Source organism: Amia ocellicauda, chromosome 11 (assembly GCF_036373705.1).
Source record: "Amia ocellicauda isolate fAmiCal2 chromosome 11, fAmiCal2.hap1, whole genome shotgun sequence".
Lineage (NCBI taxonomy): Eukaryota > Metazoa > Chordata > Actinopteri > Amiiformes > Amiidae > Amia > Amia ocellicauda.
In genome coordinates this window covers 12,521,023-12,536,111 of record NC_089860.1, presented here as the reverse complement: position 1 = coordinate 12,536,111, position 15,089 = coordinate 12,521,023, and positions in this window count along the sequence as shown.

Below are 15,089 nucleotides of genomic sequence, written 5' to 3'. Positions count from 1 at the left end.
CTAGGACATCCTATAGACTGGGCCATGTTAACCGCATCCTAGGGCCTCTCGCCACCAGGGGGCCTCAGCGACAAGTACAAATGTTAATTATAATGTTTAGAAATTGTGTTTCTCTGAGCTTTTCTCATGCAAATACTCAGAGTATACAATATTAGAGAATACAATATCGTGTCATCACAATATTATCTTTTCTAAGTTTGACCTTGCGTGGGTCTACAAAAATGGCAAGATGTGGGGGTGAAATGAAAACTATTTTTTGCAAAATTGCAAACCTTTCAAAATTAATGTCGCATGATGCGACATGCCTTTAGGAGTATGTCCCACCTTCTAAAGGCAAGTAACCAATCAAGCATCAGATAGTTCTGTCCCTGGAGCACTTCTGTCCTAGCAGAGTTGGGTTCCAGAACCTGATTGGGTCATTTACTTGAGGGTGGAACTTAGCAGAGTGACAGGTTAGAATTACTTTAAGTAATGGAAAATGGAATGGAAATAATGGAATGGAAAGCAGTGCAAGCAGGGATCCCCTGTAAGATATTAATTGTGAAAACCGTGAAGTATAAGTAAAGTACACAGTTTTCCTGAATTTCTGCACTGCCCAGTCACCACGGAATATGTTTATCTTACTTAAGGATAAGGAACTCCATGCTGTTTTCCCTAATGGTTATTACTTTCAGAATATATTTGAATATATTGTCACAAATGCAAGTGGTGAAAGTCTTTTTCCAAACTGGGAGTGATCAAACATAAATGTAACACCTTAATGGGTGAACTGCATCTTAACCACTTGACTCTGATGTCTATTGATTATGATTTGTTGAGTCAGATGGGCTCACTGTTATCAATCAGTGAGTTTGCTTCAAAGAAAAGCAGGAAAAGGATCTACTAACATAACATCGTCGGTAAGTCGGATATTGTAATGCTTTACATTGACCTCACAAGCGTCTCGATTGTTAGATGTATGGCCACGCTCGTAGCGCACATTTCCGCAGTCCTGCATAGATCTGCGCGGCTCCACCAATGGGATCGCTGGGATTGTGCAGATCTGTGCACAACTGCGGAAATCTGCATTAGACGCACACGATCAGATGTCTGAGTTGCTGTAATTTGTTGGACCTGCCCTTACTTGTGTAATGAGCTAATAACGGTACAGTGCTCTTGCCAGTGCGGGATCATAGGCTGTAGTACCAGTGCTGTGGTCATTGCTGACATCTTGGTACAGTGCCTCGGCACCGCCTGTACTGTTATACGTCATTGATGGTGGCGTCTTCCGTGCCGTGTTGTCTTCTTGTTGGTAGAAATTGGCTGTATTCGAAACGATAGATTATTATCATAACCCCGGTTCCCTGAAAAAGAAAGACACCCATTACCTAATGGGAAGAACCTTCTGACTTGCCAACCATTGAAAGTAATAGGGGCACTGCTGGCAGGAAGAAGACCCACCCCCGGCGTCTGTGAAAAGTCTCCTCCTGACGCAGCTCCCAGCCATTTCATCCTCAGGGAGGTCGTCTGGCCAAGCGACCCCTGAAGAGTAATGGTTGTCTTTCTTTTTCAGGGAACCGGGGTTATGATAATAACCTATCGTTCCCTTTCAAATCGAAAGACAGCCATTACCTAATGGGAAGAGTATACCAGAGCTGTCACGAGTCCTGACACCTGAATAAGCCTAAACCCATAATGACAAGGATAACAGAGCCTCATGGTGCCTGAGGGGTAGCAGTTTGAAGTACCTGGGTGCCCAAGCCTGGGCATAGCCGGTCCGCCACGTTGAGGCGGTAGAAACTTGTGAAGGTCTGTTGCCCGGACCAGTTTGCAGCATTACACAGTTCTTGCAGTGTGGCACCATGAAAAAGAGCCCACGACTTGGCTTGTCCCCTTGTTGAGTGTGCTGAGATGTGTTCAGGCATGGGAACATTAGCAGTCTCATACGTGAGCCGGATAACGTCCGCCAACCAGTGCGCCAGTCACTGTTTTGAAACCGCCCTCCCTCTGGTAGTGGAACCGTAGCAGACAAACAGCTGGTCGGATTTGTGACTCTGCACAGTCCTCCGCATATAGCACCTCAAAGCCCGGACAGGGCAGAGTGTGTGTAGTCTGCGGTCCTCATCCGATTCGTGTGGAGGGGGATGGAAAGGCTCCAGGACAACAGGCTGGTTTATGTGAAAAGCCGACACAACCTTGGGCAGAAAGGCCGGGTTCCTCCTGAGAGTTACTCTGTCATTGCTTCCCAAGAAGATCAGACAGGCTCTATCCACAGACAAGGCATGAATTTCATTAATTCTCCTTTCCGATGTTATCGCTACAAGAAAAGCAACCTTGAGCGAGAGGAAACAGAGCTCCGTTGTGGAGATGGGCTCAAAGGGAGCACCGCTCAGTGCATTCAGCACTAATTTCAAGTCCCTGGCTGGAATTGTGTCCTTTATCGGTGGTCTCAAGCGCCTCGCACCTTTCTGAAACTGGATCGCCACGAAATGCGCTCCTGGGGAGACACTGTCAATTTTATCTTGACATGCCGAGATGGCATCCAGATAAACTTTCAGTGTGGATGCAGATTTCTCGTCTTCAAGCAGCGGTTGCAGGAAGCACAGGATTGTCGATATGGGGCACGACACAGGATCCACATCCTTCCCTAGACACCAGTTCTGAAAAACTGACCACTTGTAAGTGTATTGGGCTCTGGTGGAGGGGGCCCTGGCCGATTGCAGCATTTCCACAACATTCACAGGGAGTCCCAGAGACATCAGATGGTGCCTTTCAGGGGCCAAACCCACAACTGCAGCTGTGCTGGGTTGGGGTGTCACAGCAGTCCCCCTGCTTGGCTCAACAAGTCCTGTTGAAGCGGGAGCTGCCAGGGGTCCGCACTGACCATCTGCACCAGCATAGTGAACCACAATTGTCTCGGCCACCAGGGGGTGATCAGGAGAACTCGAGCTCCTTCCTGGCAAATCCTCTGTAGTGTCAGTGCAAGAAGTGGCAGTGGGGGGAAGGCATAGAGCAGTTCCTGTGGTCATTGGTGAGCAAAGGTGTCTGCACCCAGGGGGCTTGCCTCCCGTCTCCAGGGAGAACCACAGAGGACAGTGGGTCGTCGCCAGCTTCCTCCAGATCTGCTCCACCACCTGAGGATTTAGTCTCCACTCTGAGTTTCTGGACCTCCCCTGGAGAGAATGTCCGCCGCTGTATTGGACACACCCGGCAGATGTATTGCCCTTATGGAGCGGAGATTGTCTTGCGCCCACAGGAGAAGTCTGCACGCCACACAATGTAGTCGTGTAGTCCACCAGGGGGGTTGATGTTGTCCGTTCTTAACGGGACATGTTTGTCTGCCAGACCATGGCGAAAGTGGTGCAGCGCAAGTCGCACCGCCTGCAGCTCCTGTACATTGATGTGTGCGGCTGACCAGAGGCCACTCCACACTCCTCACCCAGTCCTTCTGAATGATGCAAGGCACTTCTCCAATGACTCGATTGTGTCTCTGGACAGGTAGGCAAGCATATTTTGAGAGTCCAGCCCAATTTCCCAAGAAAATCACCATCTGTGCGGGCTCGAGGGAGCTTTTCTCTATGTGAACTGCGAGACCCAGTGTAGTCATGTGACGTATGACCTCCGCTGTATGTTCCTCTGCCTGAAGCTTGGAGTCTGCGCATACCAGCCAGTCATCCAGGTAATTCAGGATCCTTCCTGAGGGAGGCCAAGGCTGCGTCCATGCACTTCAAAGCCAGTGAGAGGCCGAACGGCAGCACATTGAACTCGTACGCCTGGCCCTGGAAGGCAAAGCGCAGGTAATTCCTGTGCACTAGGAGGATGGGGACGTGGAAGTAGGTGTCCCTGAGGTCTATTGACGTGAACCAGTTGCCCAGCCAGACAGGCTGGAGGATACACTGCACAGTCAACATGCGGAAGGATCTTTTCTTCAGAAACATGTTGAGGCCCCTCAGATCGAGAATGGGTCTGAAGCCTCCGTCCTTCTTTGGCACCAGGAAGTACCCAAGTAGAAGCCTGCTCGAGAGTCTTTGTCAACCACTAGTCGTATCGCTCGTTTCTCCCACATCACCGCAATCTCCTGAGAGAGAGCTTGAGCCCCTTCGGGACATCCGACAGTAGTGGTGAGTACCCCCCTGAAGGGGGGCGTGGCAGAGTGGAATTGGAGGGCGTATCCGTGGGTCATCGTCGTTCACTCCCAGGAGTCCTGGGTGCAGGCTTGCCTTTCAATGGAGAGGTCCACCGACTCTCCAAATGTCTGACCTGGGGTGATGGGAGCATCAAGGAGGACGGATTTCTCCTTGTCCTGGAGCTTCGCCTGCGGCGTCAGCCACAGATGGCGTCTAGCTGCAACCATACCTGTGAGAGATCTCCTCATGGCCTTCACCCCTTCTCGCAGCAAATCCGTCATGTAGGCATTGACAAGCTCCATTTCCTCCACATCTGCCATAGATTGGCGCTCCTTCAGGCGTCAAGTCAGGTACCCCTTTTACAGGATGAGGATGGCCTGTGCATTATTGGCTCGGACCGCTGAAGTTTCTGCAGCATATGCCTTCTTGAGCATAGCGTTTTTCATCCTGCACTGTTTATTAGGGCAGAGCAGCTCCTTGCCCAAAACAGCACCCGCTTGGATCAGCCTGGAGTCCCTGATCAGTGGGAAAGATCCCAGTCCCTTTTGTTATGCCCCCATGCCGTCGCGTACAAGTCAAAGGAGCCGACGCTGGCTGTTTCCATGTGGACTGTACGATGTATAGTCGTCGACCAAGGGGAGAGTCTCCACAGGCTTCGCGGTCTTCTCCCTGACGAATCAATTTTTGGGTAACCTCTTCCTTGGCATAACAGGGGACGTCCACCGCCAAGGCCGCCCGCCTCATCAGGCCCTTGAACTCCATGCTCGGCCCTTGAAACGGTTCCAACACTGAGCTCGCTCTCTCGGTCTCCTCTGTAAAGGATAGAGCATCCAAGATATCCAAATGAGAAGCCACATGGGATAGCGTCTCTTCCGGTGATGGTGGTAGTGTGGGTGGCAGCTGGGGAAGCTTCCTCTCCAGTCGGAAGTCGGGCCACCACAGTGTTCAGTATCTGCTGCTGAGAATCCAGCCTGTGTGCCAACTCCCCAACTGTTTTAATGAGCGATGCAATCCCTTCCGTGTCTTGTCTCCTGCGGCGTGGTGGGGATCGCGGAGCGGAGCACCTCGCAGATCTGGAGCGGGAGCGTCTCGCTCTCGGGAACCTGCGTCTAGGGGAGCATGCTTTCCTCTCCGGGGAGTGTCTGCAAGGAGGTGGAGATGGGGAGGTCGACCGCACTCTCGCTGGTGAGGCGCGAGATGAAGACGAGCGTCTCCGCCTTGGAGAAACACTCGCTGTGGTCCCTCGTGGAGTGGAGCCCACAGAAGAGTGGTGAGCGGAGCTTCTGCTGCGATGGCTGGCTGACGTGAAGTTCCTGGCCCTTTTACGGCGCGTTGCCTCCATAAAAGCTGCACAATGCACGCAGCCCCCCCTCTCCCATCAGTGCGTTCCAGGCGTATTCCTCTCCGAAACAACACACGCACATCAGCACGTCAGCACATTCACAGCAGTGAAAGAAGAAATGGCAGGGAGCTGCGTCAGGAGGAGACTTTTCACAGATGCCGGGGGCGGGTCTTCCTCCTGCCAGCAGGGCCCCTATTGGGCAGCTTTGGTACATACATTCAATCATTGGCAGGTCAGAAGGCTCTTCCCATTAGGTAATGGCTATCTTTCGATTTGAAAGGGAACCCGAATTAATTATTTTAATATATTGCTTACATTAGCCTGTAATAGTAAGTTAAGTGTAGTTATAAGTTGTCAAGGCAGAAAGATGCATCTGGCGGTCTGGAATGGATTTTTGTCAGTGGCGGGGTGTAGCCGATCGTCGAGCAGAGGGGGGGGACACTGCAAGTATTAGTTATTTGTTTGTTTGTTTTTCTCACATGTATCTTTTCTTGTTGCTTTTCATGCACATAAGTATTTGTTATACACTTTTAATATTTAATAAGTAATCTCTAATGCAGCCCCATACATACAAATACAAACTTGATGAAAACGTGTTCATCTGTAAGGTTTCACAAGGATTACCACTTTAGTGATTAAACCCATTATTAAATAACTTGTAACTATACTTTAACATAAGGTAGCTAATATATGTGAGTAGTAACATAGAGTTTACTTGTGACCTATCTAGTAGTGGAGCAGTTTTATTATTTATTTGCCAATAAGTCAACCCCTAATGCGACTTAGTACAATGAGTAGTAAAAGCTAGCTCTCACATTTCTCTAAATGGGTTATCTAGGAACACATCATCAGAATTTTACCACATAAATTATTTTTAATTTAAGCAACTTTATCAATTTTCTGTATTTTTATCCATTCTTATTGCTTAATGTAGCGTAATGTGAATGTGGGAGGTGGTAAATGAAGTATGGGGAAGTGCATCACTGAATGAACAGAAATATCTTTAGCATTTTCTTTCCATTTTCTTAGATAATACATCCAAATAAATCTGTTGCAGAAGAACTGAATTGCGATGATTGAGAATGTCTTTCCCTTTCTCTTTCAGGCTACAGCATTGCCCATGCTGCATTGCACAAAAATGGTCCTAGATGTCTAGAGGAGAAGGTACTACAGAAATAATTGACACTTTATTTAGTTTTCCTTAACTTATTATTAACAGCTTACACACATAACAAGATAAACGACTGTTAAATGTTTCAGAATCTGTTTCAAGTTGGTGTGCAGAAACCCAATCCAAAACAGATTAGTTCTACACAGTGACTAATGTCCAAACCCACAATTTCCTTCTCTTATCAACCACTGTAGTATGTCCTTACATATGCATTGTCGGGAAATATGTAGCATGCAGACACAGTCGACAGCACTCAATGGATTCTTTATATCCAGGACCAGCCACCTTTAATAGCTCCCCAGGAAAGAGGTTGACCCCCATCAAGAGATTGCAAAGCATGTTTACACTCAGCCATTGCACATACCCACTATGCACCGAGACAAATGGCAAAACCAAAAACCTTGTTTCAACTTTGGTTTTATGTGTCCACTCTGTAGCTACACAGCAGTGTTGATGCACAACACTAGATAATGCATGTGTAGATCAGGTTAGAGAGATCATCCTCAATTCATGATTATATTAGGTTCCGATATTTATACTAATTTAGTTATCCCTTGTCCAGTTTGAATAAAACCTGTATAAAGCCATGGCCATGTTACCTGTAAGAAATGCATAACAGTTGTGTTCACAAAATGACTTCACAAGTTCTCAGGTCCAGTCTTCAGGGTGCACTGGAGAGATTCAGGTTATTGAGTTGGGTTCAAGATGGCACTAACTGTAAGGCTTGGCAGCTCAAGGAAATAGTTTGATGCACAATGAACTGTATGAACACATATCTGTCAGATCACAAACAAATGTTTATATCTTCTTTGTTAGCTCTTTGTCGAACTCACTGCCCAACAAGAGCTTCAGGAACAGAAAAGGAACAGAGAGAGCGAAGTCCAGGCACTGCTGAGGGAAAATAGTGACCTGAAAGACAAGGTAACTTTTACCACCCTTTTAGTTTTTTATTATTCACACTAGTAATAAATAGATTATGATTAGATTTGTGACTTGCAATGTCATTAGAATGCTGTCAAAGTCACTGACACATCGTAGACTTGTGTGTGTTGATTTTATTGTTCTTTCTTGGATAATGAGCAAATGCCTTTGCTCACATAAGCACAAGTTTTTAATTTTTTCTTCTTCATTATTAAATGTCTGTTGTCTTTGAAACAGTCGTGATTAGGGACAGCTGAACTGAACTGTGTGAACACATCTGTCAGATCGCAATCGAATGTTTGTATTTTTTTTATTAGCTCGATGCCAAACTCACTGTCAGCCGTGAGCTTCAGGTCAAGATGAAGAAAATGGAGAATGAGTTGCAGAAGAAGATCGACGAGATGAATGCTGAGAAAGACAGACTGGCGTCTGAGAAGCAGGACAGAGTGCGAAAACCAGGCACTACTGAGTAGAATCAGTGATCTTGAAGAGAAGGTATCTTGTGTCCCCCTTGTAATTTTGTTATTATCAGGACTAGTAATAAATATGATTATGTTATTATTAATAATCATAATGATAATATTAAAAAATAATGAAGACTATGTACTTCAATATCTCAATAACGTAAATAAAGCAAAACAAACTGCATTATGTTCGCCTGTGATGTTCTGATGCTATTAGTACCACTGTATTATTGGATTATGTCCTGTGGCGTATTGTTCCAGCATCCATATTGCTGTTGCTCCGGTTAAAACTCAGTAAAGATGACTCTTGAAATCTCTGTCATTGTTCAACCTGGTATACCATTCCAGTTTGTTTCATGAAACCCTGATTTATTGAATATGAAAGGCAAAGAAGATGTACATTTCATCAGGATGAGAATTAAAACAGTATTCATGCCAAGGTGTCTATTTGAGGAACATGTTTACTTCTAGATGCATCCTGTTAGCATGAATATCCCAAGATGAGACAAGTCAAGAGATCACATGGTCTGCATTTGTTTTAATCTGATTCAGTATTGTTTTTTTGTACGTGTCATTACAGAGTGACAAGCTCTTCAAAGAACTAGAAGAAGCCCAATCGAAGATCACAGTGCCTGTCCCAATGCCGCCTCCTCCGCCCCCGCCGCCCAGAGACCCTAGGATGCCGCCTCCTCCGTCCCCACTGCCCGGACCCCTGGGATGCTTCCTCCTCCGCCCCTGCCGCCCAGAGCCCATTGGATGCCTCTTCCTGCTCCGCCCCCTGCCGCTAATCGTTCTTGATAACAGTCAATTGGTCATGACCACGCCCATTCTCCCTTTCAGCCTGACTCCCAAGAAGAAGTACAAGCCAGAAGTCCAGCTCAGAAAGCTTCACTGGAACTCAGTAAGGAACCTCACATTAGACATTACTTCCACATCCTGACTGTTTTCGCAGGGCAAAGGAAGATAAGTTAAACACAAAGCTTTTAATTAACCTTATTTGTTTTGATCTAAATATTTGTGCTCCTCCTATTCACTGCAGTGTTATTTTTTCATTTATTTCATTATCACCACTCCCAAGATGAGAAGCACATTCTTTATCCTTTTCCATTGTTATTCAGATTGATGTCAAGAATCTCACCAAAGACTGCTTCTGGGCAAATCTGAAGGAAGATCGCTTTGTGACCAAGGAGCTCTTTGACGAACTCACCTCATCCTTCGCCGCTAAGTCCCAGAGTAAGGGGGCTGATTGGCTTTGGCTTAGACGTTCACAACAGCTTACAAGGGTTGCACAGAGGAAATAAAACCAATGGATGTGCAAAGCTCATGATACACTTTATTGTATGTACTGATGCACAGGTGTCTAGCATAGGTCTGTGAAGCTCATCTTACAGTCTGGAATTTATTTTTTGGACTTAATAACTTGAAACCCCATACTCAACCCCTTAATATGATCAAAGATGTCAACTTAACTACATTCATCTTATTTGGGTTAAAACCAAAGCATTCCCACATTCATATAACACTTACGATCGTGAAATCATTATTGTTTTGTATTAGTTAACTAAAAAGTGCAGTTGTGGATAGGGCTGGTTGTTAAGGTTGGGGTTCATTGAAACTTCTTAGGTTTCAAAGAACATGCCTGTCAGTTGGCACTGGATGTGTTCAAACAAATTAACTTCAAGCAAAACTGTCTTCTCTTTATTTCATAAGCAATGTTTCCTTATTACAATATTGTCTGTCTTTTGTCTCTTGTCTGAAGACAGACAAGGATGGAGAGGATGAGGAGGAAGGACCTAAAAGGAAGAAGATCAAGGAGTTGAGAGTGCTGAATTCTAAGAAGGCGCAGAATCTCTGTAAGTCCGTCTTTTCTTTACTGCCATAAATTACAAGCTGATTTAAAGTACATGTGCAAGTCAAGGCCTATGACATGCCTAATATATGTAACATCTGTTCTCTGTATCACATTTGTACATATGTGTGTGTATCTGCGTCCCTCAAAAATGTCTATGATCACCTCTCGGACACTAATAATAAAGCGCTTTGTCTCATTTCTTTCCAGCCATCCTCTTGGCCAATTTCAAACTACCATTTCACGCGATGAAGGAGGCCATTCTGGAAGTGGATGAGGAGGTTCTCACTGAAACTAGAGTGGAGGTAACAACGTCCCTGTCAAATTTACTTTCTGTGCTTTTTCCCAAACTAAGATGCTTGTTTTCAAACGTACTAAGCTTTTTTTTATTTTTCTACTCGGCTAGCAAATATTGAACTGAACTAAAAATGCTTCTTTAATGCTGCTGATTTGTACAAACATATGTACAACAATCTCCATTAGGGTTCAGTAGTTTTAAAACGTATTTTAGTAATGAGAAGTATGTTGAAAGAAGGGCCTACATGCCTTAGGGCCTTAAAATGGCTTCCATCTGGCAAAGTATCCTTGCAACAGAGTCCACAACATAACTCTGCTGAGTAAAAGCCAGCTGCATCCCCTTCAAAAAACGATGCTGCAGTATTTTCCTGCAGTGACCCAGAGAACTAAACCATTATGCATGGGTCCTGTTCCCTTCTGCAGCATGGGTCTGTGTCATGGGTCATGTTTAAAAACCACAGCTATCGCATTCTGGAGACTATAATGAATTAATAAAATAATGCATTACTCTTAGCTTAGGCAAAAAAGACGGACTACTTTTAAGCTTCTAATCTTATTAATGCCCCTCTTAAGATGTTTAAGCATCTTATATTGTTCACTGATTATTTCTGGAAGGATTTCCAGCATCTGTTATTTTAATAAATAAATATAATGAGTGCTGTTTAGTGACAGTAACCCCCCCCCATATGTTAGCATTTTATGGCTTATTTAGGGTATATATTAATAGTCACAAATGTTATCCAATACTCAGAAGAGTAGTATGTCCTGTGGCCCTCTATGCTGTTGGCTCATCCATGGCTGTGCATGTCTCCTGTGTTGGACAGAACCTGCTAATGCTCCTTCCTGGAGCAGAAGAGCTCAGTCAGTTGGCAGAGCTCAAAGACCAGTATAACGATTTGGACCCATCGGAGCAGTTTGGTGTTGTGGTGAGTTCCCTTACGCTACCGAACACATGTGTGTAATGCACGACATACACTGCGAGGCTGTATGTAACTGAAAGGATACAAAAATATATAGACTCGATATGCTTGGTATGTTAATTATACAGTTTACTTGGTAACAGATGTGTTTTGTCTATATGTGCCTTTGCCTGAATCTAAAGGAGGTTTAATACAAAATAAATTAGCTTTTCTTTGGAAGCATTTTATTAGCACTTGATGCTGCTGCTTGTGACCACCTAGTGAATGTGTCCGTTCCTTATTTCATCCTACCCTACCCAGCCCTGTGATCAGTGTGTACATCTCACCCCCTTCATGGGGCTTTGACTGACACAGTCTGAAGTAAACATCTGATGTCTCCTTCCCCGTACAGATGAGCTCAGTGCCCAGGCTGATGGCTCGGCTCCACACCATCCTGTTCAAGCTGCAGGTCCAAGAACAGCTTGATGACATTCGGCCGGACGTGGAGTTAGTGACAGCGGCCATCGAGGGGCAGCGAGAGAGCAAAAGCTTCTCTGAGCTGCTGGAGCTGCTCCTGCTGATCGGGAACTTCATGAATGCGGACTCCAACAATGCAGACGCCTTTGGCTTCAGCCTGAGCTACCTTGGCAAAGTAAGGGCACTGGGGCTGAGGGTTTCTTTCCATGGGGACACTGAGCGGTTTCAAGTGGTGATGGACACTAAATTCATAACCCTGTGCTAGCCTCAGATGAACCCCGAGTGGCCGTGGGCACGTCACTAAACCCCCAACACACAGTCTCTCTCAGCAAAGGGCTCGGTGCTGAAGGACAGTGGAGCTTATCTGAATAATTTAAGAGGCATCTGCTGTAATGCCTGACAGCTTTGTCTGCATGTGAGTGCACTGAGTGCACCACTGAGTGGTGAAAGAACATGAACAGTTTCAAGATTCAAGAATGGATGCAGATCGTATTGCCACATTACACCATTTATTCCCCACAGATATAAACTTGTCTTAAGTTTTAGTTTCCAGTCATACAGCACAGTACACTTTGATTCATATTACAACACGTCTTTTTAAATAATTTTCTTTGACACCCTGGAAAAAGATATGTTGGCTTTCTTGGCAACAGTTTTTAAACCATTACACTTCTGACTTCCATTTTCCTGTAATTTAGGGAGCTCACGTACTGTTGTTACTGATTAGGAAACCCCTTTAGTAACAAGGAAAATCAAGTCTACTGATTTAAATGTCACTCATGGTGTGATTTATTGCATCCTTTCTCTCTGCAGCTCATCAACACTAGGTCTGAAAACAACCCTCCTGCACTTCGTGGCTCAGACTTGTGAGGAAAAGTACACAGAAATGTTGCACTTCATCAAGGATCTGGAGCTTGTGGAGAGGGCCAGCAAAGGTACAGTATGACATGAGCAGTAAAGTGTTATATGCAAGTTGAGCAAGATTTACACATTTACACATTTACAACTTTACACATACGCATCATTGAGAAGTCCTTCAAAGTTTCTGTAATGTAATCATAAACAGAAATCAGATTTAACTTTAAAATAACTGAAGTTGTCAAGTGTTAAAAGTGGGGTTGGTACCTTTACTCACCCCAGCACCACCCTCATGCCAATTCTATTTTACTTAATATTCCTCTTTTGATTTTAAACATAATCTTTAATGTAATTCTAGGTCTTGAACTGGAAATAGGTTTAATAATAATTTAGAAGTGTTTTGTTCGTTTTTTTCCATTTTATTTGCAGGGGCAGATGAAATCTAGTTGGACGCGGCTGGATATAATGATTCTACCCCAAACTATTGCCTTGGCACTTTCTGAAAGGCCATGATGGTGCATATTTGAAGTGAAATATAGAAAGGGCAAGTTTAGACTAGGAATTAATAGAGTTTTTACAACTAAATCTAAAAAACACAATCACATCCTCATTGCCTAGCAGTAATAAACATTACAGTTGATTTCTACATAGGGGGCATTTGTTTCCATGATGCATTGTTTGCCACAGTGCACCCTTATCTTAATATGGATTAATTTAGATGTCAATTCATTTATCCCTAGTCTTTAAATTCCACAATTGAAGTTGATCCAGAATAATTTCAGCTAAATCTGTAGGCAAAACCAATATGAAGACATATAAATTCACGCCAGGTTGTGTTTAGCCTGATGGCATTTTTGAATGGATTGGTTTCTTCCAATTGGCAAACGCACAACCACAACAGATGGTCTTGTGAATTGAACACCGCATGACTGGTCTGCCACCTGAGAGAGGTGTAGGCCAGAGATTGGCCATGCTGTGTCCACACTGTGTCCACACTGTAATGTCATTAAAATCTTTGGGTGCATTTTTCTAAAAGCTTAAGAGACGACTCCGTGTAAGGTATGGTTAGGATGCAACATTTACTGTAGGCATGTTTTTCTGTTGTCAAGTTTGTGCAGAAATGAAGCATAAATAGATTTGGAAGTATCTGTATATGTTCTGTATAGGCCCTTCTCTTGATCCTTTCCCTCCACTTAGTCTCCTTAACATTTGGGATGCATAGCTTTGTGACATCTGCGCGAGAGGAGTACGACACACTGGCCCTCAATCACAAGAACATGGAGAGGCAGTACAAGGAGCTGGGGGACCACTTGATCTTCAACTCTGAGACCGTCTCCATTGAGGAATACTTTGGGGACCTCAACAAGTTCCGGAACATGTTCCGGGTGAGTGCTCAGCGTCAGCCTTTAAAGCTCACCGGTAGGTATCTGGACCTCACAAACACAGTCCGAATGTTACAGCCTTCAACACCCCTGGCAAAGATTATTGGAGTCGGTTTAATTCCATTTGTATTTGACTCAGCACCCTCAACAATGAGTCGTCACAAAGTTTAAAACAGACAAGGGCTCAGTCCCTGTGAGCAGTCCTGTCTGTATATAACCATCAGACACAGAGGAGTCCATTGACTAGTCTAGTACATAGTTCTCCCTGTAATGCAGGGAAACCAGGTCCAGAATCCGGTGCTGGGTCTATGGAAGGGGACTGTGCCATTGGTGCCGTCTTTTTCATGACGATTTGGTCAGACTGAGTTCAGAATGTACTGCAGACCACAACCATGTTCACTGACCAGTCCCTCCACATGGAACACATTTCATTTAGGCCTTCATTTCTCATATGCCATACAGGCCAGAGAGCCTCCTTATTCCACTTCATCCTTCTATAGAACCAGTTATATGGCAAACGAGATGAATTCAGGATAGGTCCAGTCAGCCTCACAGCCTTGACGCTGTTAAAAACAAAAACAAAACAAGGTCAGAAAGCTGTGAGCAGGTCTCTGCTGAAAAAAGTTTTTCTTTCTTCGTAGAAAGCATTAGCCATTAGTGTCACCATGAGTCATTCCTCACTCTCTTTATCAGACGTAGTCAGCTTGTCTTGTTTTTCTTTTTCTTAGTAGAACCCAGGAAGCCTTTTATAGAATGCGATACAAAATGGATTTACTAGAAATATTTACCCTTTACAATATGCATAACAAATAATGCCAAGGTAAATTGGAATCATTTAAGTCCAATCTTAAATGAGCTATTTAATTGCTTTTAAAGATTACGATTACAGACAATATATATAGTTACATGGACAGGTATATATATATAAATATATAAAGCTATTTATTTTCAAAACAAAACGTGCACCCCCAGGAAAGTTCCAAATCCAAATAACACATCAAATACTTTGAACATGAAAGTGAATTAATAAGCAGCACTGTTTAAGTCCTCCCATGATAGCAAATGAGAAAAAAGGAGACTGAATACTTTAATTACATTTATGGACTACAGAAAAGATAACTTTTTTCTTTCTTTCCCATAATACACACACCCTTGTCTCACCTCCTCATCAAGGATGCCCTGGAGGAGAACCACAAGAAGAAGGAGGCAGCCGAGAAATTCCAGAAAGCTAAGCTGGCGAAGGAGGAGGCAAAAAAGGAGAAGAAGAAGAATCAAAAGAAGATGCAGCAAATGTGTGCAAGTAAGGAGGATGGTGACAGACAG